This window comes from Artibeus jamaicensis, unplaced genomic scaffold (genome assembly GCF_021234435.1).
Source record: "Artibeus jamaicensis isolate MK-2021 breed Jamaican fruit bat unplaced genomic scaffold, CSHL_Jam_final contig_1016, whole genome shotgun sequence".
Lineage (NCBI taxonomy): Eukaryota > Metazoa > Chordata > Mammalia > Chiroptera > Phyllostomidae > Artibeus > Artibeus jamaicensis.
Window position 1 is genome coordinate 8,414,412 of NW_026521195.1, and position 27,088 is coordinate 8,441,499.

The following is a 27,088-nucleotide window of genomic DNA, read 5'->3' on the forward strand; positions in this document are numbered from 1 at the left end:
GTAGCCCAGGGTCACACCAGTCATTGCACTTTGTCTTACTGTTAGCTATGTGGGTGTTGGGATTTCTGACACCTTACTCATGAGATCCTTAACTTCACACACTTTCTTATTGAAATTTATATCCCTAACCATTTGCACAGCTGCTATGAGGTGGCAGTAAGTATTTGTTGACTGGCATTTAGCATAAAAAGAGAAATAATGAAAGGCAGACATACAGAAGGAAAGAGAGAAAGGACACTTAGTTCTCTACAGTGGGAGTCTTGGACTCGCGATGGGGGTAGGGGGAGCTGGGAACAACTTGTTGGATAACACAGGAAACCTAGAAAGTTCCTTTCTCTGGGAACTGTTTGTGCTTGACAGCTGGGATATATGGTGGCCCCCAGAGGGGAGGAGTTTAGCACAGCACATGGGACTGGCAGGAAGAGAGGCTGAGGCAATGCTTGGTCACACCAAGTCATGGTCAGTGACGCTGTGTCCTGCACTGCTGAAAAACTCCTGCCAGCTGATGGGATGTCAACTCTGGCAACGTCTCTCGGGACTCTCCCCTTGTCACCAGTCCCTAGTGCAGGCTGTCCCCACTGGACTCCTGCAGTGGTCCTCTCACAAGGCTCGCTGCCTGCCTTCTCTCACACACGTGCTTCATCCTGGATGTTGGGTCAGAGTGATGCAGCAGATCTGCTCCGGTCACAGTCTTGATTATAAACTTCATAAGATATCGCTGTGAAGCATCCCTTAAGACTTGCTATGCTGTGGCCTGAGCTTTCTTCCACAGCCTCATTCCCTAGTATTCCCATTCTTCCCTGTAGTGTTTCAGCTAAGCTGAACCATATGCCATTCCTTGCTGATGACCACACTCTTTTGGTGGTTCTCTTATGTAAGTCTTGCCACCTGGAATAGTCAGTCCTTAACTCCACCAGACCTGAAGCTTCATCCCTTGAGGCTGCACACTGACACCACCTCCTCTGTTTTCCACACTCAGAATTGCTCTAGAATGTTTTGCTCATTAGTCATTTTGTATATAGCTTGTATTAGGATAGGCTAGCTGCTCTAACAGGCAAGCCTCAAAGCTCAATGGTTGATCATGGCGAAACTTTTTTTCTCACTTGGCCACCATCCTTTGCAGCTGGAGCATCTCTTCTGTCTGGAAGTAGAGACCCCAGAATCTGGGCATCTTCCATGTGTGGCTTTATTGTTCAAAGGTCTTGCCTTCCCATTGCCTGTCTTGTGAATAGGAGAGAAAGGGAGAGGATGGTGGATGGTGTGAGGTGTTGGAGAGGCTGGACTGGGAGGTGGTGCCTGTTTTTTCTACCTACACACCACCGGTCAGAACTTAGTCATATGGCACCAGCCTGAAAGCAAGGATAGCTGGGAAGTTCAGTTTTCATGTGGGCCCTGGCAGAGGGAAGGGGATTGGTGAGCCTCTGGCTGGTCCCTTCCCCCTGGGTACTGGAGAAGTTGGTCTTGTCATTTCTGCACCCTTGGACATTTCTGAACGAAGTACCTCCCCTACCTGTGTCAGCAGCAGTGAAATTGATGCTCCCCAGGACCTGTGCATGGGCAGCATTGCTCACACTATCTTTTGCAACTTTAATTTTGTTTCCTTGCTCCTCAGCAGGGACAAGACCTTGAGTGCCTTCGCCTCCCTACTCTTCTCTGCCCACTACTCCACTTCCTCCTCCTTCTCTGCATCCTCCTTTTTTTCTCTCTACATGTTTCCTCCTTATCATCTAATTTTTGCTATTCCCTGTGCCTTCTCTTAACCTACTTATTATTCTCTCAAACCCCAGTTGCAAAGGCCTAAGGATGGGTGTGTGTATATTTTGGAGAAGGTGGAAAAGAGGGCAGTTATTCCACTTCTTTCTATTTGTTTTTGGAGGTGGGCGAAAGATGTTTAATAAACTTTTTGTTTGTGAATAATTTTAGATTTACAGAAAAGTGGCAAAAATGATATAGATCATCTCCATATTACTACTAACCTGGTTTGCCCTAATATTAACATCATACATTTGTCAGAATGAAGAAACTGGGTACATTTGACCTTGGGATGGTGCTAGTAACTGAACTGCAAACTTCATTAGGATTTTGCCCATTTTTTCTACTGGTGTCCGTTTTCTGTCCCTGGGTCCATCCAGGACACCAGAATGCATGTGATCTTTGTGGTCTCATTAAGTCTCCCATGGTCTGTAACATTTTCTCTGACTTGTATGACCTTGACGGTTCTGAGAGGTACTGGTCAGGTGTGTGCAATGTCTCTCAAATTGGGTTTGTTTAATATTTTTCTTATGATTAGTCTGGGGTTACAGGTTTTTGGGAGGAAGACCACTAAGATGAAGCTCTTTCCTCATCACATTATATCAGGGGGTACACATCCCCATGGTACCACTCATTATGCTAAACCTGATCATGTGGTTAAGACAGTATTTTCCCAATTTCTCCACTGTAGAGTTACTATTTTTCTCCCCTCCAATCTCTTAATTCATTGATAACAGACGCTAAGTCCAGCCCACACTCAAGGGGGATGGGATTAAGCTCCACTTCCTGGAAGGTACACTCTCTATTTAATGTTATTTAAAGCATTCTGTTCTTTATGCTTCCCCACTTAAGTGCTTTCAAAGTCTCTAGACGGATTTGAGCCTTGATGATAGGCATAAATCATGGCCTCCAAAGCTATCTCCCTGACAACTAAATGAAAAGCCTTGGAAATTTTATTCCACGGGTAGGAGAAAAAGTCCATTCTGAGGAATCAAAACAAAGTGAGCAAATGAACCTATTAGCATATAATCATTCTTTAAAGCAGCTCACCATGGAGTTGGCCAATAGCCTACTGCTGCCTGAGTCCCTCACTGCCTCCATTATTCACAAATGCACACCATCGCTCAGGGGAAGGGTAGTGAAGCTCCAAGGCTTTTACCAGGTACTCCCAGCATCTGTGGCAGGCTGGCGTGCTGAGGGGCTCTGTTGGTTGGTAAGGAAAGAGGGCAGGAGGGTGCATTTTGCTGCTGTAACAGCCACAGTTGCTCCCCACCTAGCCAGCTGAGAGCATCAGGCATGCTAGGGAGGAGCCTGCACAGTGTCTGATGGGGAGGGTGTGGAGACTCTGGCATCAAAGCCCGTGGTCTCAGCTCTCGAGGGAAAAGCGTGAAGGGAATGCTTTTGAAATTGAAATCAAAATGAATCGCAGCTCTGATTGTTTTCCATTTATAATCTCCTTGGGTGAGATCACCTAGGCAGATCAGTTTAGGTACACATGAGGATCTATGGATGATGTGGAGGGGAAAGCAGCTGAGTGCAAGAATCAGGACACAGGAGGGCCTGTCTGGTAATTCCCATGCTCATTGGGTCATCTGTTCTGAGAGGCAGGAGCTGGACAAAAAGTAGGTGGGTTTTGGCACCAGGCACACCTGAGTTTCAATCTTGACCCAGCCATTTATAGTCAAATGACCTTTGCAGGTTCATCTTTCTTGAGTCTCAGATTTCTCAGCTGCAAGATAGAGTTGATGAGACTTTCTTTGGATGGTTGTTATAAGGATTAGAATGCCTACTTGGTACTTGAGTGTTGCATCAGAATGCTTTTGGTGCAAGGAACAGAAAATGCAACCCTAAGTGCCCCCCCCAAAAAAAAAATCAAAAGAATATTTATGTTACTTCACATAAATAGAAAAGCAGTAGTAGGATTACTCTGGGATTGGTTGGTTCAGAGGCTCAACATTGTCATCAAAAGCCTAGATTCTTTCCATCTTTCTGCTCTGTCTTCCTCAGCAAAACGGGCTAGTCCTCAGAGTAGTGTTCTTCACAGTTGTAGTATGGCTGCTGGAGCTCCAGACATCAAGTTTATAGGGATAACAAGCTCCAGAAGCAGATGAGGTCTTGAGAATGAGAAAACATGTTTAAAAGCAGCCTCACCCTCAGTCTTCCTTCCCTAGTTGACTACACTTCATGCCTCACTGACTGGAATTACATCACAGATTTGTGTCTAAATTATGGGTTGCCATGATTGATCTAGACCAATCAGGGTCCACTCCTGGATCACTATAATTAGTTTAGACCAATCAGGGTCCACTCCTGAAGCAAAGGTTGGTCCAGCATCCCTGGTGCAAGGGCCACACTTTTACCTGGAAAAATGTCTGGGTTCTGTTAAAAAGGAGGAACCTCAGAATATGTCAAAACTTTTGCAGATGCAGCATATAAGGTTACTGAGATAATTCATGAGGCTGGTCTTTGGCCTGATGGATTAAAGTGTAGATACTTCTTCCTCTCTTTAAATTGGTTATTCAGTTCATTCTTTAATATTGTAGAACCTCAGAGTTTGAAGGAATCTCTCTGAAGCAAGTCTAAAGGAGGATTATTTTCTCTTCTTGGATTCCCAGCAGAACACAGGAGTCTCTCTGTGAAGCACACCCAAAAGACTTCTGGCAAACCAACCCTGGGGTTGTGGCTTGGGGTGATTATTTACACCAAAATTAATCGAAATAAAACAAAATCACAAATTCAGCTTCTCATTGCTCTGGGCATATTCTGGGTGTTCAATGGCCACATGTGGCTGGTAGGGACCATACTGGACCACACACATCATGGAATAATTCTGTCACTGCAGGATGTTCTACTGGGCACTGCTGTCACTGATTACCGCCCAGACCCTCCCAGTTTTAAAATTCTGAGGAAGCAAGAGACTTGGGAAAACAAGTTTCCATGTATGGATTTAATAATTTGATTGGTTGAAAAAGTAACAAATAAAAATGATTTATGGGTCAACATTTAGAAATTCTTTCCAGAAGTTATTTGTCAGTTGAGCTGCATATAAACTAGTATTAATTATTCTCCATGTGCCTACATTTGCAACATGAGTTTTAATTAATTAGTATTTAATTTATTTTGTGCCTACTCACTTATGCCCATAAACCTCAACTCCTGGGTACCCCAGAAATGATAGTCTCTGACGTTTTTCTCTCTTCTCTTGGTCTGCCTAGTGTCTGCATCTCCTGGTTGTTAATGCCTTTACCAACCAGGTAATAGGGAAAGGGGAACTTATTAAATTGAAATAGTGAAAAATGACAGCTTGTCAGCATCTCAGGTGAAGCTTTCCTGGGAGAACATTGGTTCAACTAAGGAATTTGGCTCATCTGTTGATTGAATTATCTGCTGGTATTATTAATGATTGTACCTTACTTTGCAATATCCCTTTCACATGTGTTATTTCATTTAATCTTCACAGCAGACCTGTGAGTTATCCTATCATTCTCATTTTCAGACGAGAAGAGAGACTAGATTACTACTATATAATGGAGTACATTAATTGGAGGTCGTGCTTTTGAATAAAATAAGAATTTGGTTGTATCACTGAACATACAGCACGTGTTTCAAAAGATGATAAAACTAGGATTTGAATCCAGAACTCTGGGTTCAAAATTCAGTGCTATTCATAGCATCCCTGGCTGCCATTCTTTGTTTTTTACTTTATCTTTCTGTTTGCCAGAGATATTTAGCAGATGGCCACACTAAACTCTCATAGGAAATTGTGAAATACTAAATAAATGGACTCAATTAATAAGTAATCATGGAAGAGCTTGAGATCTTGACATTAAAGGTATGCTAAATTATATAAAGGTATATGAGTTATAATAGGATTTTCTTCTTCAACTAGAGATGTAAACACATGCATTGATGCAAACTTCTTATTTACTACAAGTGACCATTTCCACGCACGTGCTGGGAAGATGTCAGAGAAAGTGGAGGGTGGGAGTAGGAGATGGTGAGTCGAATGGAGAGGCACGTCTCTTTCCCCTCATGTGTCTCTGTTAATATTGTATCCAGAAAGGAAGCACTCTTTCAACTGACGTGGACAAACCTTGGATAATAGATCAAGTGAGTCAGACAACAAATATGGAAGTGCAAAATGATTTTTGGCTGTTTTCATGATTTAATTTGACAATGAATAGCCTTGGTGAACCCCCTTCTGCATCTTCTCCGGGGGACATAGGAGTTCATTCTCTGGCAGTGAGTCCACCCCTCACCTGGTTGATTGTTCAATTTTAGGGTCTTTCTTTAACTTTTGCAAGTGGTCTTCACGTTACTTTTTAATAATGGTGACACCCACACAAAGCATATGACAAGGATTAATTTGATTGTGCTGTCCAGAAAGTGGAGCGTGGGCTCAAAGGGTGCCGCAACTGCACAGCCCTTGATGAGCCAGGTGATGCCGATGCTTTTCCTAATGGAGAGTGAGGATGGAAACTGCTGGGCTTGGAGGTGGACCTTGGTCTATTTTTAGATTGCTGTGGTTGCTTGCTGTGCAGCTTTGCTTGCAGCATGAAAGCTGGTTTTTGGAAGCAAACTTCACTCCACAATATACACTGTATATAGTAGCTTACAGGGTTGTTCTTGAATCAGACTATTACTTTGTTAAAGCACTATGATACAGTATGCCCCATCCTGGATTATTATATATAGGAATAAAATGAACGAATAAATGAATGAATACATGACTGTGAGTAAGGGTACACTCATGAAGAAAATACAATGTTTTATAAATTCTAGGTTTTAAAAGAGTCTTTTGGGTGTAATTAGTTCCTTCTATTCTATTATGAACTGCTAAATAAACAATGTCAAACTACCTCCAATTAAATAAGTGAACTCGGCATGTCTTCACATGAGGACACCTTTTTGGACAAGGAAGCAGACATTTTTAGATTCTGTTAGGCCCAGACACTTCTTCTGTTTACGATGCAGAATAGATTTGTCCTGGGAGCAGAGACCTGAGCCAAAGCTACATCAACACCAACCGATTTTTTCCCAGCAACTTGGACATTGCTGTTATTGCCAGATGCTTGTTTTTACTCCTCTCTCTTTGTAGCTAAATATGCATTTGTTTTTAAAATCAGCAAGAGTCCAAGCCATTTTGGGCAAATTAATTTTTCAACAACTCTTTTTATTGGACATTTACTGTGTCCTAGGCATTTCTAGGCACTGAGGAAGAAAAGAGAGGGAGGAATGAATCAGGGTGAAGTTAGCAGGGTTGACTGCGGAGGGCTACCGGTCCTTCCTTCAGAATGGCTCTTCAGAGGCCTCCCTTCTCACCATCACTGCCCCAGGCGGTTTCCCAAAGTGTTCTTTCCGACCCTCTGACAGGATCTGCATGAGAGGGATTCTGGTAATGCAGGTGTCTCCATTGGATTATTCTTCCCTCGATGTTTTAGTGGTCCTTCTTGATTGGCATTTTGGTAAGCAACAGCCAAGACCCTTAACTGCTGTGAACTCTTTTGTGAAGAATTTATGTATCTGTATTGACATCGCAGAGTTCACTGAATGGCTTTTCTTAGGAGCAAGGCAGAAGGAGTTTTGCAGTGTTCGAAGAAGCTCTGTCATCAGAGTGCAGGATGGAAGTCCTTGTCTCTCTTCATAGCCTTCCTTTCTTTCCTCATGCTCTTTCTGTTGAACTTATTTCCCCACCCCTGGAACTTCTTCCCGTATTGCCAAATCCGATGGTAACTTCTTTGCCTGGATCTCATTTGGTCCACTCTACTCCATGCAGCATAACCATTTCCTTCCTAAAATACCTTTTCTCTTGTCTGGTGTGACTACCACATTGTCCTGGTTTTGTGATACCACACTGGACATTTTTTCTCAGTCTCCTTGACTCTTCATCTTTTACTTGACCTCTCCATTTTAGAGGGTCCTGGGGCTTAGTCTTCAGCCTCTCCTCTGTTCTTACCTTGGATGATTTTATCTGTTCCAGATCTTTGTTTCAACACTTAGGCTATTTTGCGCATAGGTGTGGTTTTTGTGAATGTACTTTCTCTGAATCTATAAATATTTGGCTTTTACTGAGTTTGGGAAGTTTAGGCATTTTTTTTTGGACCCAATTTCTTTCTCTTCTCCTTCTTAGACTCCAGCTACCTTTATGGTAGACTTTTTGAAATTTCCCACAAGTCCCTGAGGCTCTCGCAGTTTTCTCCAATATTTTATCCCTCTCTTCTTCAGATGAGATGATTTTTCCCCATCATATATCTCTTGAAATTTACTGAATCTTCTTTGTCTGTCTCTCTAACTTGAAGCTCCTCGAAGTTAGAGTTGATGCCTGTGTCTCCTCCATCTGGGACAATGCCTGGCAGTGCTCAGTAAAGAATTGTTGTATAAATGAAAGAAAGGGAGCCCACCGGGAGGGCAGTGCCTTTGGTCCGGAAGAAGGCAGGGAGCGGCTGACTGGGGCCATGGCAAGCTGGAGGTAGAAAAGAGAGACTCAGTTAGATTTCTCATCAGGAATCATATCACCAGATCAGTTTGAAATTCAATTCAAGTAAATTATCCTAAGGTAGAGAGTGCCTGAAGGAGGTTCAAAAGCCTCACTTATGCTAATGAGAAGGCTTCATTAGGGCCCCTAAGAGCCATGGAGTCATTAATGGGAGCCTAATGCTCAGCTCTGATGTACTACTGACAAAGCAATTGCTTTCTTCAAAGCATTTAAGGATTTAAAGTTTCCCATTCACTTATCCAATGAACTAATCACCTACTGACAAATATTACCCTTACCGAGATGAGAATTTGCCATAAACTGGGTCCTGGGCCAGACCCTGCAGATACAGTGGTGATTTGACTCCTGTACTGTGTTGTGAGACTAGTCAGACATTCAAAACCTGGTGCCATATGGTATGATAAAAGGCCCTAAAATAGAGGTATTTGCCAGGGGCTCTCTCTCTCGAGAATGAGCCTAAAAGGTTGAGGGAGCGCTTTGAAAGGATGTGCTTGGGACGTGATGTTTGAAGGGTACGAGCTCCTCAGACACCAAAGGAAAGGCTCGTGTGCAGGTCCAAGTAGAGAAACCATGAAGAGGCCCATCAACCTGTGGGAAAATTCCAGCCCTGTGGTGGGATGTGGCAGTCTTGATTCATGTAGGTTTATTCTGACCTCCTCAACTTGAAGAGACTAAGACAGTGAAACAGGGTTTGAGACACACAGATGCCCAACAAAAGTTAACAACAACAATGGTGCTTATCCCCATGATTGGTGTAATGGGGACAGGCAAGACAGCAAGCTCAGGAGAGTCTCCAGTCCTTGTCATCACTTGCTCAGTTGTGAGGCAGTCAGGCAACAGGCTGAGAGGCCACCATTTTTAGGGTCTTTGCTTCTCTCCTCTTCTTCAATATAATACGCATGGTGATGCTATTCAAGTGCCTCACCATCTCCTGTGTTTTAGAGGTGGTTGTAGAGAGGAGAGGTACAGGTTCAGATTGTTAGATGCTTCAGGGCTGGGGGTAGGGAGTGTGTGTAGCTAGGGAAATAAAGTACTTTGGAGATCATTTCGTGGTTGAGAACCAAGGGTTCTAAGGACAGGAATTCATTATGCTGAAGTTACACATACAAATACTGGCCGCACCAGGACAGCTGTTCCTGAATACCTTAACTCCTAGTCAGGTAGTAGGAGTCAAGATATTCCTAGTGTAAAAGGGAAAGGGGGAGAGAAGGAAGGGGACCGTGGGGAATGGAGGGGAGGAGGAGATCTTTAATTAACGACATTCACCTTTTCAACATCTGTGTAATGAATTTTCCTTGTCTTCGTTACTTACCATTTTTATTTTATAATGGAGAAATGCTACTTTCTGTTTCTTTCAGGGGGAAAAAAATTGATGGTATTTTCCCCTCAGAAAGTGGATGGGTAGCTTCTGTGGGAAGAGAGAGGAAGGTAGCGGTTGCTTTGACTGTGAAAGACATACCTTTCCCCTTGGCCTGACTTTTCTATTTGCACACATTGGCACTATTTTCTGGAAATAAAAACAAACAGCAACCAGAAAAAGATTTTCATTATAAAATAAATCGGCATTATAAAATAAATTAATCTAAGTGAACGGTTAACTTAGTTGTTGGACTTGGGTGTTGCAAATAGGTTTTTCTTATTGTTGCGTGAGGTATGTTGTTTCCAGGTAATGGTGAAGAAAAAGCTTGGAGGCTCAGAATCACCGTTTCATCATGCTCATTGTCAAGTACCATCTGAAAGAACTTTAGGACTAGTGGTACTGGAATGATGCACGCTTTGTTTTAATCCATACCTCAGACAACAGAGCCATTTGGAAGATTATTTCTCTCTTAATTCAGGGGAAGGGGGAAAAAAAACCCCTTTAAGCTCATTAAAACAATCTAGGATCTTTGAATGAAATCAATAAAGCAGTTAAACTATTACTACACTGTTTTTGTATTATTTCAAGTTCATGTGGAGTAACTCAAGAGAGTAACAAAAAATTTTGAAGCTGAGAAAAACTGGTTAACTTCAAGGTGATTGAAACAGCATGAGTGAAGGCATAGCATGGTTTTTCCTTTCCATAGATTACTACTGACATTATACCTCAATAAGGGGAAATGTGAGAGCTACTATCTATAATATTGTATGAATTAAAAACATTCGTTTGCCTTTTCCAAAAGTATTAAATGAGATGTTCATTAATATCCTAAGTTTGGTAAGCAAATAAGTATATGTAAATATATTAGTCTAAAAAAAGGAAAAGAAGAAAAATTTAGAAATGTAATTTCAGTACCCTGATATATAACCATTGCAATATCTTTTATATCTTTTTACTATTTATGTATGTTTCTGAAGACAATTTTATAATTTAAAATTAGAATGTGAAATTAAATTATTAATTAAAATTTAAATTAGAGTTATAAAGCAAATTCTAATTTGCTCTTTGCACAAACACTATGTTCTTCTGTGTAAGTAAGTGTGCATCTTCAGTGCAGTGATGTTAACCATTTTATTTACATCAGTGTCACTGAGGGATTAAACAGTCTTGAGAGTGGTATTCTATGTCATTTCTTCTTTTTTCTTTACCAGTAAGGAGATGGGCAGAGAGGAGGGAGGAAAGATGGTCAGTTTATGTAGAAAACAAAAAAATCCATGTGGCAGATAGTCATCTGTGACATCACTTTTAATGATAGGATAAATTGCAACGTTTTTCTAAAAAAGTTCTAATGTTGGTCATTTAGGTTCTCATTTGTAATCGTAACGTGCAATGTTGTGACAAAGATGAGCTTAGAGCAGGTCCCTGGCCCCCAGGTCCGATTATTTTCTCACAATGAATCACTCTGTGGAAGAGCTGTCCTGCACCAGCAGCATGTGAATCAGAGGCTGTTGCCAGAGTGTTCCCAGAAGTGTCGTACCAGCTGACACCCTTGCAGGAAGTTTATGAGATCGTCCCTGGTCTACCATTTAGGGATGATCTTATTTTCTGGGAACCCATACCATCATTTAAAAAATCGATGGCAATTTGATGAACAAGAAACATTATCATTGTTTTTTCCCCCATTTTTAAAATTCTTGTGTATTCTGTTATAGTTGTTCCAACTTTCCCCCTTTGCCCTCCTCTGTCCAGGCTACTCCCCGAGTCCCACTCCTGTAGTCCATCCCCACACCGTTGTCCAGGTCCGTGGGTTATTTGTGCATGTTCTTCGACTAGCCCCTTCCTTTTCTTTCCACCTTTCCCCCTTCCCTCTTTCCTCTGGCCCCTGTCAGCCTGTTGCTTTTCCCTATTTCCATGTCTCTGGTTCTGTCTTACTTGTTAGTTTATTTTATTTATTAGATTCCTCTTATAAGTGAGATCATATGGTATTTGTGTTTCACTGGCTGGCTTATTTCACTCAGCATAAGTCTCCAGTTCCATCCATGCTGTTGCAAAGGTTTTTTTTTTTTTAATTTTATTTATTTACTTTTAGAGGGAGGGGAAGGGAGGGAGAAAGTGAGGGAGAAAAACATCAGTGTGTGGTTGCCTCCCTCGAACCCCCAACTGGGGACCTGGCCTGCAATGTAGGCATGTGCCCTGACTGGGAATTGAACAAGTGACCCTGCAAAGAGTTTTATTTACATTTTAAAAGTTGATAATAAAGTTGGAAATTTTTATAATCTTACAAACCATTTGAATTTCTTTTTTATATGTATTTCTTTTCTTGCTAATATATATTGTATTTATTTTATTGAATTTGAATTCATTATACTGTTTGTATGTCATCACATGTTGCAATTTCTCCCTCATATGTTGTTTACTTTTAATTTAATGGTGTATGTTGGTATATAGGAATTCTTACAAAGTAAAATTTTTCAATCTTTTAAAAAAAATTTTCACACTTAGAAAAATACATTTTCTGAATAAAATTTCTAAATCAATTTTCCTCTTTCATGGCATGTAAATAGTTCCTTGAGCTGCAATTTAGTATTCTTGTGGCTCCATCTTTTTTCATTTATATCTTTAATACATTGTTTGTTTTGGTGTCTTGCATAAGATAGACACCAATTAATTTTTTTAACCAAATTGCTATATATTTAATATAATGCCAATTCATAAAATTCTTACTTTACTAATATTAAGTGGTTCATTTTCATATGACAACTTTTGAAGTTTGCTGCAGTTCTTTGACTTTCAATTTTTGTCTAGTAATTTGCCTTTTTTCTGCATTAGCTTTATATTGTTTTATCTACTGTAGCTTTGTCAAATGTCTATTAGTATCTGGTTGGGTAAGCTTCCCTTGGTTATTGTTCTTTTCCCCCCCAGACACAACTGAATCATTGTATATATTTAATCTTCTAGGAACAGTTTAGACTATTTTTGCCATACATCCCCCCCAAATCCCAATGAAATGGCATTAAATGTATAGGTTATTTGGGGGATAATTTACATCTTTACAATATTGACTCTTTCAGTTTAGAAATTGGTATGCCCTCTACTTACTGTAGTCCTGTTTTAGGTTCTTTAAGAAGGTTTTATCAATTTTTTGATATGGTCCTTGTTATGCTTATTTCTAGATATTTTACATTAATTTTTACTATTATAAGACTCTCACCTTCCAAATTATATTGTCTTGATTAATGTTGGTATATAGGAATGTTATTATTTTTTATATTTTGTTACTTTTCTTTCTGAGTTTCTCTGGTAGATGATCATAGCATTCGCAGATCAACCCAGGAAAATGTTCTTTTATGTCTTTGATTATTACTCTTACTTCATTGGTTCTGCACTTTCATTAGGAGTGCCTATTATGTTATAGTACTCTCTTTTTCTTTGCATTCTGGGGAGCTCTCAAGTTGGTCTTCCACATTAATCTCTATATTATTAGGGTTCTCCTGAGATGCAGAACCAATAAAACATATGTATAGACAGAGATTTATGATAAGGAATTGGCTTATGTGGTTATGAAGGTTGACAAGTCCCAAGATCTGCAGTTGTTAAGTCAGTGATCCCCAGGAGTCAAAGATGTTGTTCCAGTTGAAATGCCTGCAAGTTTCAGACCCAGAAGAAGCAATTTATGCCTGGAGGCAGAAAAGGACCAGTGTCCCAGCTCAAGGTAGTCAGGCAGGAGAGTTCCCTCTCTAGCAGGTGGGTCTGTTTTAGGTTATTATGGAGATTTGAACATTTCTCATTAAGCTGTTGCTTTTCTGGGAACCCGCTGGTATTTTGCAGTAGGTCCCTTAAATGAGGCAAACCTCGAGTTGTATTTAAGACTTTGGATTAACCTGGGGCTTTTCAATGTCATTCTGTGTGTTTCTAGCTGGCAGTTTTGGCATAGTAGCTTGAGTGTTTGCAGTTTCCTTTTATTTCTTTCAGTTTCCCGAGAATCCTCTTAAGCTGTTTGTACACTTGGAATTTTAGCATAAACAGAGGATGTCCAAGTACATCCATGATCAATGTAAAAGGCAGGGATTGGTGGCGGGGTGGGGAGAGCAGGGAAAATAAAAACTCATTTTCGGCTTGCCACTGAAGCTGGCACCTTTCAGTTCTCCGGACCCTGTGCCTGGGATGCCCTCTGACACATCTGGCTTGGCATTTGGTACTGCTCCGCATCCTGGAGGAGTCCCTCTGGGAGTTCTGGATAGGAACAGAAGTCAGCCATATCACTGTAGTACAACAAATGACATAGAGCACCTGCAAAATGTTGACTTAGAGGTGTAAGTAATGTCATGTTTTATTTTTATTTTCCTAAATGAAATCAAACCTGGCTTTGAACTCCACTAGCTATGGTTGGGGATGAATTCTGACATCTGTTTTTGTTGGACTCCCTTTTTTCGCTCGGGAATTGCACAAGGACCTTAGCAGTTGTGTGTGGAGGTAGAGGAAGGACCTGACTTTAAGTCCACGGTGGTCACCATTGTTGCTGTCCTTCCATCTCTTCTTGGTGTTCCAGTTGAAACCGGTTCTCCATGTCTGTCTGGCATTGCTTCTGCACTTGTCTGTTGATGTCTATAGGATCCCTTCTCAGTGGTTACAGGCTTAGCCATGGTGATGCTCTGCAACCCTCCACTTCCTCCTCCCTGCCTCTCACTTTCCAAAATATGCTCACATGACTTCCCAGGCTCTGGGAGTCCAGTCCTTAAGGAAGAGAGAAATCTCTCTTCCTCTTGTTGCACCAGTGTCCATCCTACCCGACCTTTGGACAGCCTCTCCTGCGGGATCATCCTGTTAACTCTCCCTTGAGGGTAATAGAAGCTAACCCTTAAGGACATAGAGTCCAGCTCCTTCCTGAAAGAGAAAAGTGAGGATAGCTGTAATTCCTTGATTAATGGGTTTATGAAAACATCCCACCCCCTATATTAAAAACATGGTACTAATTTAATTTTTCAGTAACTCTATTCCAGAGTTTTGGGGGTCATTTTTTGACCACAGCCTGCTGTAAGAAATATACCTCTATCCAGACTGATCGAGGAAATAAGAGAGAAGACAAAGGACCAATATTAGGAGTGAAGGACAGGACATCGCTATAGATTTTGGTACATGCATGTGTATGTATGTACCCATGTGTGTCCACAAATGTGGTAAACTGACCAATCGTTACAATAAGCTTGAAAGACTTGAAGAGAAGACACAAAGAGGCGGAAGAGTGCAATACTGGACTTAGAAGGCTTCAGTTGCAGTTATAGTTCTAATAATAAATTTTTAATAGATTTTATTTATCTTTAGAGGGGAAGGAGAGAGGGAGAGAAACATCAATGTATGGTTACCTCTAGTGCATCCCCTGCTGGGAACTGGCCTGCAGGGAACCAGCCCGCAACCCAGGCATGTGCCCTGACTGGAAATCGAACCTCGATCCTCTGGTTTGCAGGCCCGTGCTCAATCCACTAAGCTACACCAGCTCAAAATAATAATTTTGAGCAAGTCTTTCCACTTCTATGGGCCACAGTTTTGTTATTTATAAAAGAGTGTAATAAAGCTGCACCTATAGACCCTGAGGCCCAAAAGGAGTCATGTGTATGAAATTACCACACAGACTATATAAAGTCCACTTACGTAAGACATAGTTTTCTCATAGTTGTTAATATCATTAGCAGAGTTTGGTCAAATAGCTCTTGGTCAAATTGTTTTGAAAGCCTAGTCACACTGCTCCAGATCAATGTTTTTCTCTTCAGCTTTAAAACAAAATCTCTCCAAGGGATTGGATAGAAAGAAAAGTTGATGATGTCAAGGGAGGTAGAACTTTCAAGGATGCTTTTCCTCCGATAGGCTCCCAGATGCACCCCAGGCTTTGATGTCTGTATTTTGCATCTGTGTGCTCCCAGGAGCAAAGAAATGGAGAATTTTTATTTGCATAGTTGAGTGATAACTTGCAAATAAAAATGCTCTCCCCATGTGGTCCAGAAAGCTACACTGAGAGGCATTGTTGGCATCCATTCCGAGGCTTCATTCATTGCCATGAAAGGGGCGGTACGGTGCAGTTGGTGAACTTGACCAGAGGTGTGACTGAAGCTCCTGGAAGAAATAACTGTGGTTATAACAGGGCCTAATTTTGTAATGCTATAGTTTTGTTGTTCGAAGCAACAGTGAAAGAGGACACAGATCGCCGGATGGGGCTTGTGGACTGAAAAGGCGTTCAGAACAACCTCTCTCATCCGGCTCCGTCTCTCTAGCTCACTGCTCCCTCACTCAGCTCCCAGCTTTCCAAGGTTACATACGGCACCTTCTGTGCTTCCAACAGCTCATCAGCCCTCTCTCACCGCAGGTGGTGGCATCAGGAAAGGAAGGTACAGGTGGCAGAAAAAGCCTGGCACCTTCCCCGATACTGTTTTACATATGTATGTGCCTATTATGAGCAGCCCCCTGCCATTTGGACAGGTCATTAAAGTGTTTACTTGGAATAAATCTGACAAACCCCTGCCTGCTTCTTGGTTGTGATGATGCGTCAGCTTTAATCAGAAGCAGCAAGGACACGCCCCTCCTGTCCCCTGAGGATAGCAGGTGTATTATCTGATGGGGGGGGCTGAGCACTTTGGGAGCATCCAGGTCTGTGTGTGGAGGAAGAGAAGCTTGTGAAGTCGTCCACACACCGAGTAGCGTGTGAGTGCCTGCAGCAGGCCTGGGTGTAGAAACAAAAGGGAAAATGGGGAGACTAAGGGGAAGTTCCAAAGCACCCTGTAATTTCATCCCAGGGAAATGTCACATTTAAGGACAAAATTTCTCTGCTCACACTTCTCTGATGTTTTCGGGATTTTAAGGGGTCTAAGGAAACTCCTTTAAACCCCTCCTCATTCTCTCTCTTTTTAAGGACCCTAGTCTCTTGGGATTTTCTCACACTTCTACTTGACCTCTCTCATCCACGCCATTTGGTCATGCCTCCTTGGTCCCTTAGTGTTGTGCAGAAGCCTGATTGACTTCTGACAAGTGACAGCTTTCCCCTGTGCAAAGCCTTCTGGGAGATGTAGTTCTCCCTGTTGGCTGTTCCTTTTGGAATCTGTTTATACAGAGTTCGTCCTCTCTGTCCTCAGGGAGCTGGGGACAAAGAAGAAGCCATCCTTGCCTGCCACCTCACTCCACTTCTACTCCCCGCACCATTTTCCATGATGGGGGAGGGGTTCCAACACGTTTAATATAACTGACACGCCACACTCACACAATCGTATGTCTCTAAAAGGCTGTGGACATGGTGATAATATTCAGAAGATTTCAGGGTCGATAACAAACCTACTGTCTTTAATGTCTCAGGAACATCCTTATCCTCACTTCACACCTGCTCCTCTGCTCCGAGCCGGAAAACCTAGGGACTTGGGACTAGTGATGTGTGATTTTTCTACTTTCTGATTTCATTGGCTTGCATTTTTTCAGACTTTTAAGAGATTGTGTCCTTTTAGGCCTCATTCAAAGCCTTGTTCTGCCATCTGGTTCCAGCCCTTTTCCCTGCGGTGGTGTGTGTGAAAGGCACCGCTCCGAGTTCAATTTTCGATCTCCCAACAGTGCCCTCCAGCTTTGTCCTTGTCAATAGCGCCGAGGCTGGGAAACCCTGACTTAGACCATTAGATGTGCTCCATGCGCTTAAACAAATGGAATCAAAGGTGGATACTGTTCTGCCCCCCGTAGTGACCAACATCTATTCATGTGAGTGAACCCATCTCTGTCATTATTAAAGCCTGTGTGGATGTACTGTGATTTGATAACCCTATTTTCAGGCTGTAGGTTATTTCCAGGTTTGTAATTCTTCTTTCTTTTTTTTTTTTGGCTGCCATAAACAACACCGTGAAGAGATTTCTTGTACATACATATTCCCGCATTTGTTAAATGTGTACCCCCACGACGCACGCTGTGCTCGGGTTAAAGTGGGTACTGCATACATACTCCCCAAGGCTGAGCTTCCATTTCGCTCTCATGCCTCTGCCCCTGCAGTATTTGTGGCCAATTCCCTGTCTGTTCCTTCGGCCCAGGGGCCTTATTTGACCTCAGGTCCAGGAGCGAGGAGCAGATGCATCAGAATATACGTGTGCCAGGAGTAAGGCTGACCTGGAGGGAGGGCACGAATGTTGGCACAGAAGCATGTGTAGGCCGGCAGATTGCGCCGAGTGACTCAGATTCCATTTAAAATCTCTGTGCTCTGGCACAGCCTGAAGGGCTGGTGCTGCAGGGATGAACCAGCCCAGAGGGGGCCAGGGTTGGTCTCAGAAATGTGGCATGGAGGAAGAAACCATGGCCAGATTTTGTAAATCATGAACATTTATGCTCCACAGCCTAGACACTTATTAGAATAAGGAGGGAGCAATTTGATACAGGCTTCGAGCCTAATATGATGTTTGACATGGTACTGGGAACATAATAAATGTTCAATAAATATGTAGGGAAGGAGTGAGGTTGTATAGCTTGCATGTCTGTCATTTTCTTCTGGAACTGTGGCCCAGACAAACCTTTGACCCTTCACTGTCTCTTAGATTGATCCTCTAACTTTTTAAAAATGTTTTCTGTTTCTGTTTCTGTGTTTTTTTAAAAGAGATTTTATTAATTTATTAAAGAGAGAGAAGAAACGGCAGTGTGAGAGAGAAACGTCGATCAGTTGTTTCTCTTATGTGCCCCTACCAGGGACCAAACCCGAAACCCAGGCATGTGCCCTGACAGGAAGTGACCCGGCGACCTTTGGCATTGCTCTGACACCCAACCAACTGACCCACACTGGTCAGGACTGTTCCTGTGTTGTTTTTTTGTTCTTTCTTTTTTCCTTTTTTCTCTACTTTGTGAAGGACTTAACTAAACCTATATTGTGATGCATCGATTGAAATTTTCATTGCTTTTCTCATATATGTAATTTGTATGAGTTATTTCTTATTTTCTTGCTGAATGTAAATATGATAGTTTTTGTTGTAGTTCTTGTTACTGAGTCTTTTTAAAATTTCACTCTTACAGTCTCTGTCTTTTATTTGATATATTTAGACCATTCATACTTAAAGTAATTATTGCTATAATTATTGCTATAAAGTAATTATTACTATAGCCTGATTAATATCTACCATACTTATAAGTGCTTTCCATTTATTGTCCTTATTGTTTGTTTCTTTGGCCTTCTACTCTTTTTCTACCTTCTCCAATTTTAACTGAGCATGTTATGTGTTTCCATTTTCTTTTTTGTCTTAGTCTATCAATATTTCAAAAATTTTCTTAGTGATGGCTCTAGAGTTTGCAAAACCCATTTATAATTAATTTAACTCCACTTTCAAATAACACTACACTGCTTCACAGATAGCATGGGTAACTTATAACAAAGAATTCCCGATTTCTCCCTCCCATCCTTTACAAAATTGCTGTCAATCATTTTCACTTACCTATAAGCTATAGTTATTGAATATGTGATTGCTGTTACAACATTTTGTACAAACCATTATCTGTTAGATCAATTAAGAACAAGAAAAAAATGTTTCATTTATTTCTTCTTCAATGTGTTCTTCCCTTCTTTGTGAGTTTTTGAACTGTGTCATTTTCCTTCACTTTAAAGAATTTCTCTTAACATTTCTTACTAGAGAAGATGAGGACTCTTGTCATCTACTGGTGACAAGAGTCCTCAAGTTATGGTTTGTCTCAGAAAGCCTATTTCTCCTTTACTATCTACTTAAAAGCCTATTTCTCCTTTATCTATCTACTTAAAATTTCCTCTCTGAGGTACAACAGAGACATCTTTCCACACATCATACACAAAACACTTTTACGTAGAGACATACCACATATGTTGTTATATTACTTTCTTTTCTATAATAAGGAGAAAGTTTTTAGATATAGAATCTTTATCTATTATCTATCTATTTATTTATTTAAATTATTGTTCAAGTACAGTTGTCTGCCTTTTACTTCCATTCCAGCCCACCCTGGATACAGAATTTTAGATTGATGTTTTTTTTATTTAATGCTTTAAATATTTCACTTCACCATCTTTTTGCTAATGTGGTTTCTGAAGAGAAGCCCATGGTAATTGGCATCATTGTTCCTCTATAGTTAAGGCAGGACTCCCCCCTCCTTTGGGTTCTTTCAAGGTTTTCTCTGTATTTGATTTTCTGCATTTTGTATGTGATGTACTTAGGTGTGGATTTTTGGTATTTATACTAAGTGGTGCTCTCTGGGCTTCTGGGACCTGTGGTTTGCCATTCATCTTGGAAAATCCCCCACATTATTGTTTCAAACATTTTTCTGTTGCTTTCTCTATTTTGCTTTCAACACACCTCTCCTGTGCATGTTACATCTTTTGTAATTGTCCCGCAGTTCTTGGACATTGTGTTCTGTCTTTTTCATGCTTTTTTTTTTCTTTTTACATTTCAGTTTTGGAAGTTTCTATTGACAGATGTATATTCAGGCTCATTTGTTCACTCCTCAGCCACCACGCCCACTCTATAAACCCATGAAAGGCATTCTTTATTTCTGTTGTAGTGTTTTTAATTTCTAGTGTTTCCTTTTGATTCTTTCTTAGAGTTTCTGTCTGTTACATTGTCTGTTTGTTCTTTTATACTGTCTGCTTTTTCCATTAGAGCCCCTAGCATATTAATGGTAGCTACTTAAAATTTCCTCTCTGAGGTACAACAGAGACATCTCTCCACACATCATACACAAAACACTTTTACGTAGAGACATACCATATATGTTGTTATATTACTTTCTTTTCTATAATAAAAATATGTCACAGGCAAAAAAAAAATTCCCGTCTCATAATTCTGAAATCTCTGCCAAATCTGAGTCTGGTTCTAATGCTTAATTTATCTCTTTCAGACTTTTTGTTTTGCCTTTTAGCATGGCTTGTCATTTTGGTTGAAAGCCACATATTATGTATCAGGAAAAAGGGACTGAGCCAGATAAGCTTAATTCTTTAGGAGTTAGGTTGTGTTTGCTGTAGCTGTGGTGTCAGAAGCTAAACTTGTCTCCCATGTCCTTGTTTTGGTCTTCCCTATTGTCTGGGTTTCCCAGAGATTTCTTAAATGGAGTCTGAGGCTTACACTTACATTAGCTTTAATCTCTTTTGTTAAACAGAAGGTGTGGGAGGTAATGCTAAACTCTATATGTGGGTGGGAGGGAGAAGAGGGATGGTGCCTGTAGCCTGTGGCCTTTTTACCATGAGCGATTTGGGGGAAGAATGTCTGATATCAGTATATTTGGTATTTTTTTAGGGGGGCGGCTGCTTCAGATTGCTCAGAGAAGAATCTTCCAATGGCTTACCTGGGAGGTTACTGCTCATCTGCCAACATGCTAGAAGCTAAATGGGAGGAGGAGGGCTGGGTATCTTCTCTCCCTCCAGAGATGTTTTTCTTTGCCCTCCCAAGGGTTCAACCTTCAGGCTTGTTGGGATAAAATAATTTTCTCTCTAGAGAGAGCATGGGTGGGATTCTTGACATCTGATTCTTAATCAGATTTTCAAACAATCCTTTTAGTTTCAGCCTTTCCTCTGCTTGAGGACAATGGTGATGCCAATGACAAAGCCTTTCAGGGTATTCTTGCTGGGTCTCCTGACTCAGTGACCGCTCACGTTGTTGCTCATTTCTCTATTCTTTCATTTTCTTTATCTTTGTGTGCTATTCATTCAAAGAAAAACTCGCATGTCCCTTTTAGTGGAAACTGGACATAGAGATGGAATAAGCATGTAAGTTTTGTTCTCCACCTTTAGCTATAAACATGTCTCCCTTCTCTGTTTCCTGCCATCCAGTCGATCACAGCACCGTGGGGACTTTTGGACAGGTGTACAGGGATCTCCTTTTTCACTTTCACTAGCTTAGGGGACATGGGGTTTTCCACCATAATTTATAAGGGAACACTTAGGTGGGTTTCTGGAGTGAGTTGCTGTTGTTGTTGTTTTTTCCCGTGGAGACTTGAAGAGAGAAAACAAATTGAGTTCAGATTTCAAAGAAAAGGTATTTGAAGAAGTCTTCCAGCTTTGCATTTGAACTGGGTTGCTAGTCAATTATACTTTTGAAGTTACCAGTCTAAATTCCTTGGTGACTCATGGGTACTTTTATTTCTTTTTATTTTAAATTACTATTTATTTTTTAATAAAAATAATACATACATATAGTACTATCCTTTCTTTCTTTGGTTTAGATGAGATCCATTAACCTCCTGTCTTGATAGACAAAACTCAGTTTTCTTAGACTAGCATTCCCATTTCTCCTCTGTCTTCTCAGATTTGCATTATTCTTTTTAGCTCCAGCTCAATATTCAGTGTTTATATTATGTTGACATAGGACCTAAGAAGCAAGAAATCCAACTCAGGAAACAGGAAATCTGACTCAGAAGACAGGTCGATTGAGCCTCGTGTCCTTCATAGCTGCCCAAGGAGGAAAGGAATATATTTTTTTCCCCCTGAAAAGTTGCATGTCTGAAAATGTGTTTACACTACCCTTACACTTGTTTGAAATTTTATCTAGGCATAGAGTTTTAGGTTGAGGAAGATATTTTTCTCAAAACAGTGAAGTCATTGTTCTATTGTCCTTTAGGTTCTTGTAGAATAATTGAGAACCAGGCTGTTCTCTGGTTCTAGTTCTTTTTTTTATGTGAACTGCAGGCTTCCTTCTCTTTACACCCTGCCCTGAAGCTTTTCAAGATACTTATTCTTTATAGCTCTGGTGTTATGACATTTTATGATATGTACATTCGAATGTGTTCTATTTCTCATTATGCTGGGCATTATGAGGACCTTTTTTAATCTGGAAACTCATGTCCAATTGTGGGATGTGTTATGATATTATTTCTCTGATGATTTTTCTATTCCATTTTCTCTTTCTCATATCTGGAGCTCTTCTCAGTCAGATGTTGGATAATCTGGAACGTTCTCTCATTTTGAAAGATATTTTCTGTGATTTTTAAAATGTCTTTTTTTTGTTTTACTTTTAGTAGATGTTTTAACCTTATCTTCTACTCCTTGTGCTGAGACTTTTAATTTTTTCTAATATATTTTTAGTAGCTTTCTTGTTATTTCTTTTATTTGAATAGCACCCTACTCTTGTTTCTTACCTGCAATATTTTCTCCTATCTTTGTAGGCATTATTATTTTTCTTGAAAAGTTTCTTCTCTTCTGTGCATTGCTTTTATTTATTCTAGGTTTCTTTTTGTTCTTTGTTTTGGATGCTGATCATGTTTAAAGATTTTCTTAAATACATGACAGTCATTGCCTGTGCATTCATATTTAAAGGCAGCAGAGTTAACTGCAAGTCCTGTCTATGTGACTGGCCTTGCCAACTGCAGGGCTTTGCTGTAGGGTAGTTGGCCAGCCCTCTAGCTGGTCTCTCCTGGGGGAATCATATGTTAGTGTCTAGTGGTATTTTCCCTGGAGCTCTTGCATTTCTCGAGAAAGAATCTTCCAGTCTCCTGCCTGGGCAGGAGTAGTTGGGAGACATCAGTCTGGCCACTGGTATCCTAGGAATAGGAAGTAGGCTTAGACCGTTGTCCTCAGTTCCATCATCATCCCTGCCTTCCACTGAACTTGACTCCTCAAGTCAGGTTTTCCCAGCGTTCTGCAGGATGAATCAACTTCTCATTTAGAGTATAGTGTAAGCAGTTTAATTTTAGTACCCTCTGCTTCGATAGCATAGCCAAACTTTACCTTCTGCCCTTTCTTTTCTGCTTCCAAATATCTGTTGGAATTGTTCTCCCTCTGATGTCTTCTCCATATTCTTTTCGTTCATTTTTATTTTTGTGGAGTATCGTGTGGGAGAGGCGAGGTGATAAACCCCTGAACTTAATTGACTGTGTTTAAGCAGCATGTCCTGGACTCGTGCTTTTGGCCCAAGCAACTCTCCATCACTTGTAAGAGGCAGCTGAGTCCCAGCTGGCCTACGCAGGAACCTCTCTCCTCAGTGAGTGGGATATAGTTTTATGCAGCTTGTCATATGCTCCTCAGCCCCCTGGGGAAATGCCTCAATTGAGCTTCTCTATGTGAAGCAGACCGGCCAAGACCAAGGGAGGCCTGGCAGCTCATGTGCTAAGTGCACATCTGACATAAGGAACCAGTTTCTGCGTGGCCAGCAGCTGAGCAGTGTGTTCCTCTGGCAACAATATCTAGGAGACCACACCAGAAACACAAGGACTAAACGGCAGTCACCCCCAAAGCCACCCTTTGGCCCTCTGTCTTCCTTTGGCAATGTGCCGTGCTGTGTGAGCAGTTGTCACTCTTGGCCCTTCAGGAATGAGTGCAGATTTTTTCCTGGACAGTTGCCTCCTGCCAGGTAGGAAAGGAAGGAGGGAGAGGAGTTGACATTGCTTAGGTAGGCATCGCACCAGGTGCTTTCTATAGGTCACTGCCCTTATTCCTGCAACGACCCTTCAGGAATAGCATTATTACCCTCATATTGTAGAGGAGGAAGCTGAGACTCAGGGAGGTTAAGTAACTTTGCCCAGCGGCATGGTTGCTAAGTGACTGAATGGAGATTTGAACCCCAGTGGGTCAGGCTCAAGCACTAGCAGACCTCCAACACACCACCATGGATGAAAAAGTGGGCCTCTGTTCTCAAGGATCCTCAAAGGAACCGTGCCCTGTGTTAGGTCCGTATCCAGACACGATCAATAAATCTGGTCTGAGTGAACAAATACGTAGGAAGGACTCCTCTTTTCTGATTTCCTCAAAAACCTGAACATTTGGAATTATAGATCATTATTTAGAAGAATCCAGAAATCTAAATACACAACCAACCTTGATTTGTCCTTGACCAAGAATTATATTTTGGGTGTCCCCAAACCAAATTTTTATCATTACTTTTAAGTAATTCCCTCTGTGGGACTTGATTGGGAACTTTGTTGGTTGATGTCACATCTGTATGTTGGAGAAGCAGGTTGACATCTTTTTGTGGTATTTTTTAAAACAGTGTTTAAAAAGATACCAAGGGGTGCTCCGTCTGGTGTGACTTAGTGGATTGAGAGCTGGCCTGTGAACCAAAGGGTCACTGGTTTGATTCCCAGTCAGAGCACATGCCTGGGTTCTGGGCCAGCGTTCCAGTAGGGGGCGTAGGAGAGGCAACCACATACTGATGTTTCCCTCTCTTTCTCCTTCTCTTCCCCTCTCTCTAAAAATAAATAAATAAAATCTTTAAAAAAAGTACCAAGGGAAAAACAACTTGTATTCAGGGGCAAAAGAATTTGGATCTGGGTATTATTTCTTAATTCCCAGCATGATGGTCCTATGTTTAGCCAGGGAACCCAGTGTGGGAAGTGACATCAAATGTGACTGGAACATTCAGCTGGGCCTATCTACTGTGCCATGTGGAGATTCCGTTAGAAACAGTTCCATTAGAGTTAGAATGAGGTGATGGTGGAGCCAGTCAGTCAGCTAGCTCTTCAGGGCACGTTTATCCAATTCTTGCTTTTTTCCAGAACTGGGGAGAACCTAGAAAGACCAAATCTGGCTCTAGGTGGTGTGTATGTGTGTGTGTGTGCATGCGTGTGTGGTCATCTCAGGCACAGCTTCAGAAACTGTTGGGTATTTCAGGGTCACCTTATTCTGGCAAGCAGGTGGATCATGGATGGATCAGTCTCGATGAAAGGGGAAGATCAGTGTCTGGCTCTGTAAGGCTTTATGTACTGCCTGTGCCAAGGCTGAAGTCTTCGTGTGGTTTTCTGAGAGATTCAAGTGAAACATTATCTTTACTTTTTCTTTAATTTAGTAGAGATTGGCAGCTCAAAGCATATGGCATGAGTGTGTAATTTAAGGGAAAGTAGATTAATGTGCCACTAGCAGGAATTTAATTTATGGCACTGGATGACTAATGTGAACAAGCACAACTATGGATTTATTTTCCCATCAAACATAGTGGAATTTATACCACTTATTTTCTCAAATAAGAAATTCTTCCCTAGAAGTGTCCTAGTAAAACACCCTGAAGTTTGACATACAGAATGTTGGCTCCCTCCCTTCCTCCTCCTCCCTCTGCCTCCCCTTCTCTTTCCTTCTTCCTTCCTTCCTTTCATTACGTCCACGAAAACTGAGGGGTAGCCACGTGCCACCTGCCCTGCTAGGAGTGGAAGGGAGTCTAAGGGGATGCTCCCTGGCACAGACTGACTCACCAAGGCGGCATATCTAAAAAAAAAGCTCATTGTGGGTGCAGCGTGGGTTGTAGAAAATGAGGGTGTTCGATGTTAACTGAATATATTGTGGTAATCATCTCACAACATAGATGTCTATCAAATCATTATGATACAACCTAAAACTGGGTACCAGTTATATTTTAGTTAAAACAACAAAGCAACATTAACAAAGCCAACAACAGCAAACTCCAAAACAAACAGACCAACAAAGACAATAATGATGCAGCAAATGGAGCAAGTGCATCTGTGGTGGTGGTGGGGGCGGCATTGCTGATGAGGCTGGGGGCGGGGGAGGGGAAGGTCTGAGAACAGGTCACTGACAGGTGATAGCTGCGTGGGGTTACAGGAAGACTCAGAATAAATGGAGGAGGGGAACCCAGGTGAGGGTGGGAATGAGGGGAGGGTGTGGGCAGAGCAAGGACCTCTAGCCAGCAGAAAGGCACTGTGGATGGTGCACTGGAAAAGAGACCAGTGACTACCGCCCATGGTAAAGGTCTGCGTGATGGGCGATGCAGAAGCTGGGGCAGCAGGCTTGCAGGGCCTGATATGTCATGTTCAGAAGCTCAGTCTCGATTTTGCAGATAAGGGGGATCTAGCAGGCATTTTTTTGATTTTTAAAAGTTATTTAATCATATCATGTACAAAGACATATCAAACATGCAAAAGATACCATGATTCACAAGATGTTAGTGTTGCAAAGAACCTGAAGTATCACAAAATGCAGCAGCTTTTTCCAGAGGACAGCATGCACACCGGGGAGGGGAGACCCAGGAACACGGGGGTTTGCAGAGCAGCACACAGCTGCCTGGTGGAAATGTTGGGAAGCAAAATCAGGTTCTTGATTAGGTCCAGGATTCTTTACAAGGCCAGAGGGGACATTTCCTTTCTCCAGGGGCTTCCTTCTCTGGAAACCAAAGTATCTGAATAACTTCCTTTTGAAAGACTTAAAGCTATGTTTGGGTTTAATAATTTTACCTCAATTTTGATATTTATCTGGAATATCTATAAATCTTTTTTCCTGACCCTTCTGTGTATTATCAAGAGCAATTATTACTACTATAGCAATTTTAAGGATAGTTCAGTGCTTCTCCCCCATTTATTCATTCATTCATTCATTTATTTAAATATTTATGTAGTGTTGAGGTACACATAATATAAAATTTAGCATTGTAACATTTTTAGGGCATATAATTGAGTGGCGTTAGGTCCACTCACATTGTTGTGTGACCATCACTACTGTCTGTCTCCAGGTAGATTTTCACCTGGATCAGATTTTTCATCATCTTCAATGGAAACTCCTCAAGTCCCTGGCAGCCACCATT

At 41.4% G+C, this 27,088-nt stretch overlaps 1 protein-coding gene across 5 annotated transcripts in view; it reads left to right on the forward strand.

Moving 5' to 3' along the window:
• PDE1C (phosphodiesterase 1C) overlaps positions 1-27,088 on the forward strand; it is a 382,013-nt gene that overhangs the window by 97,965 nt on the left and 256,960 nt on the right. The window lies entirely within an intron of this gene.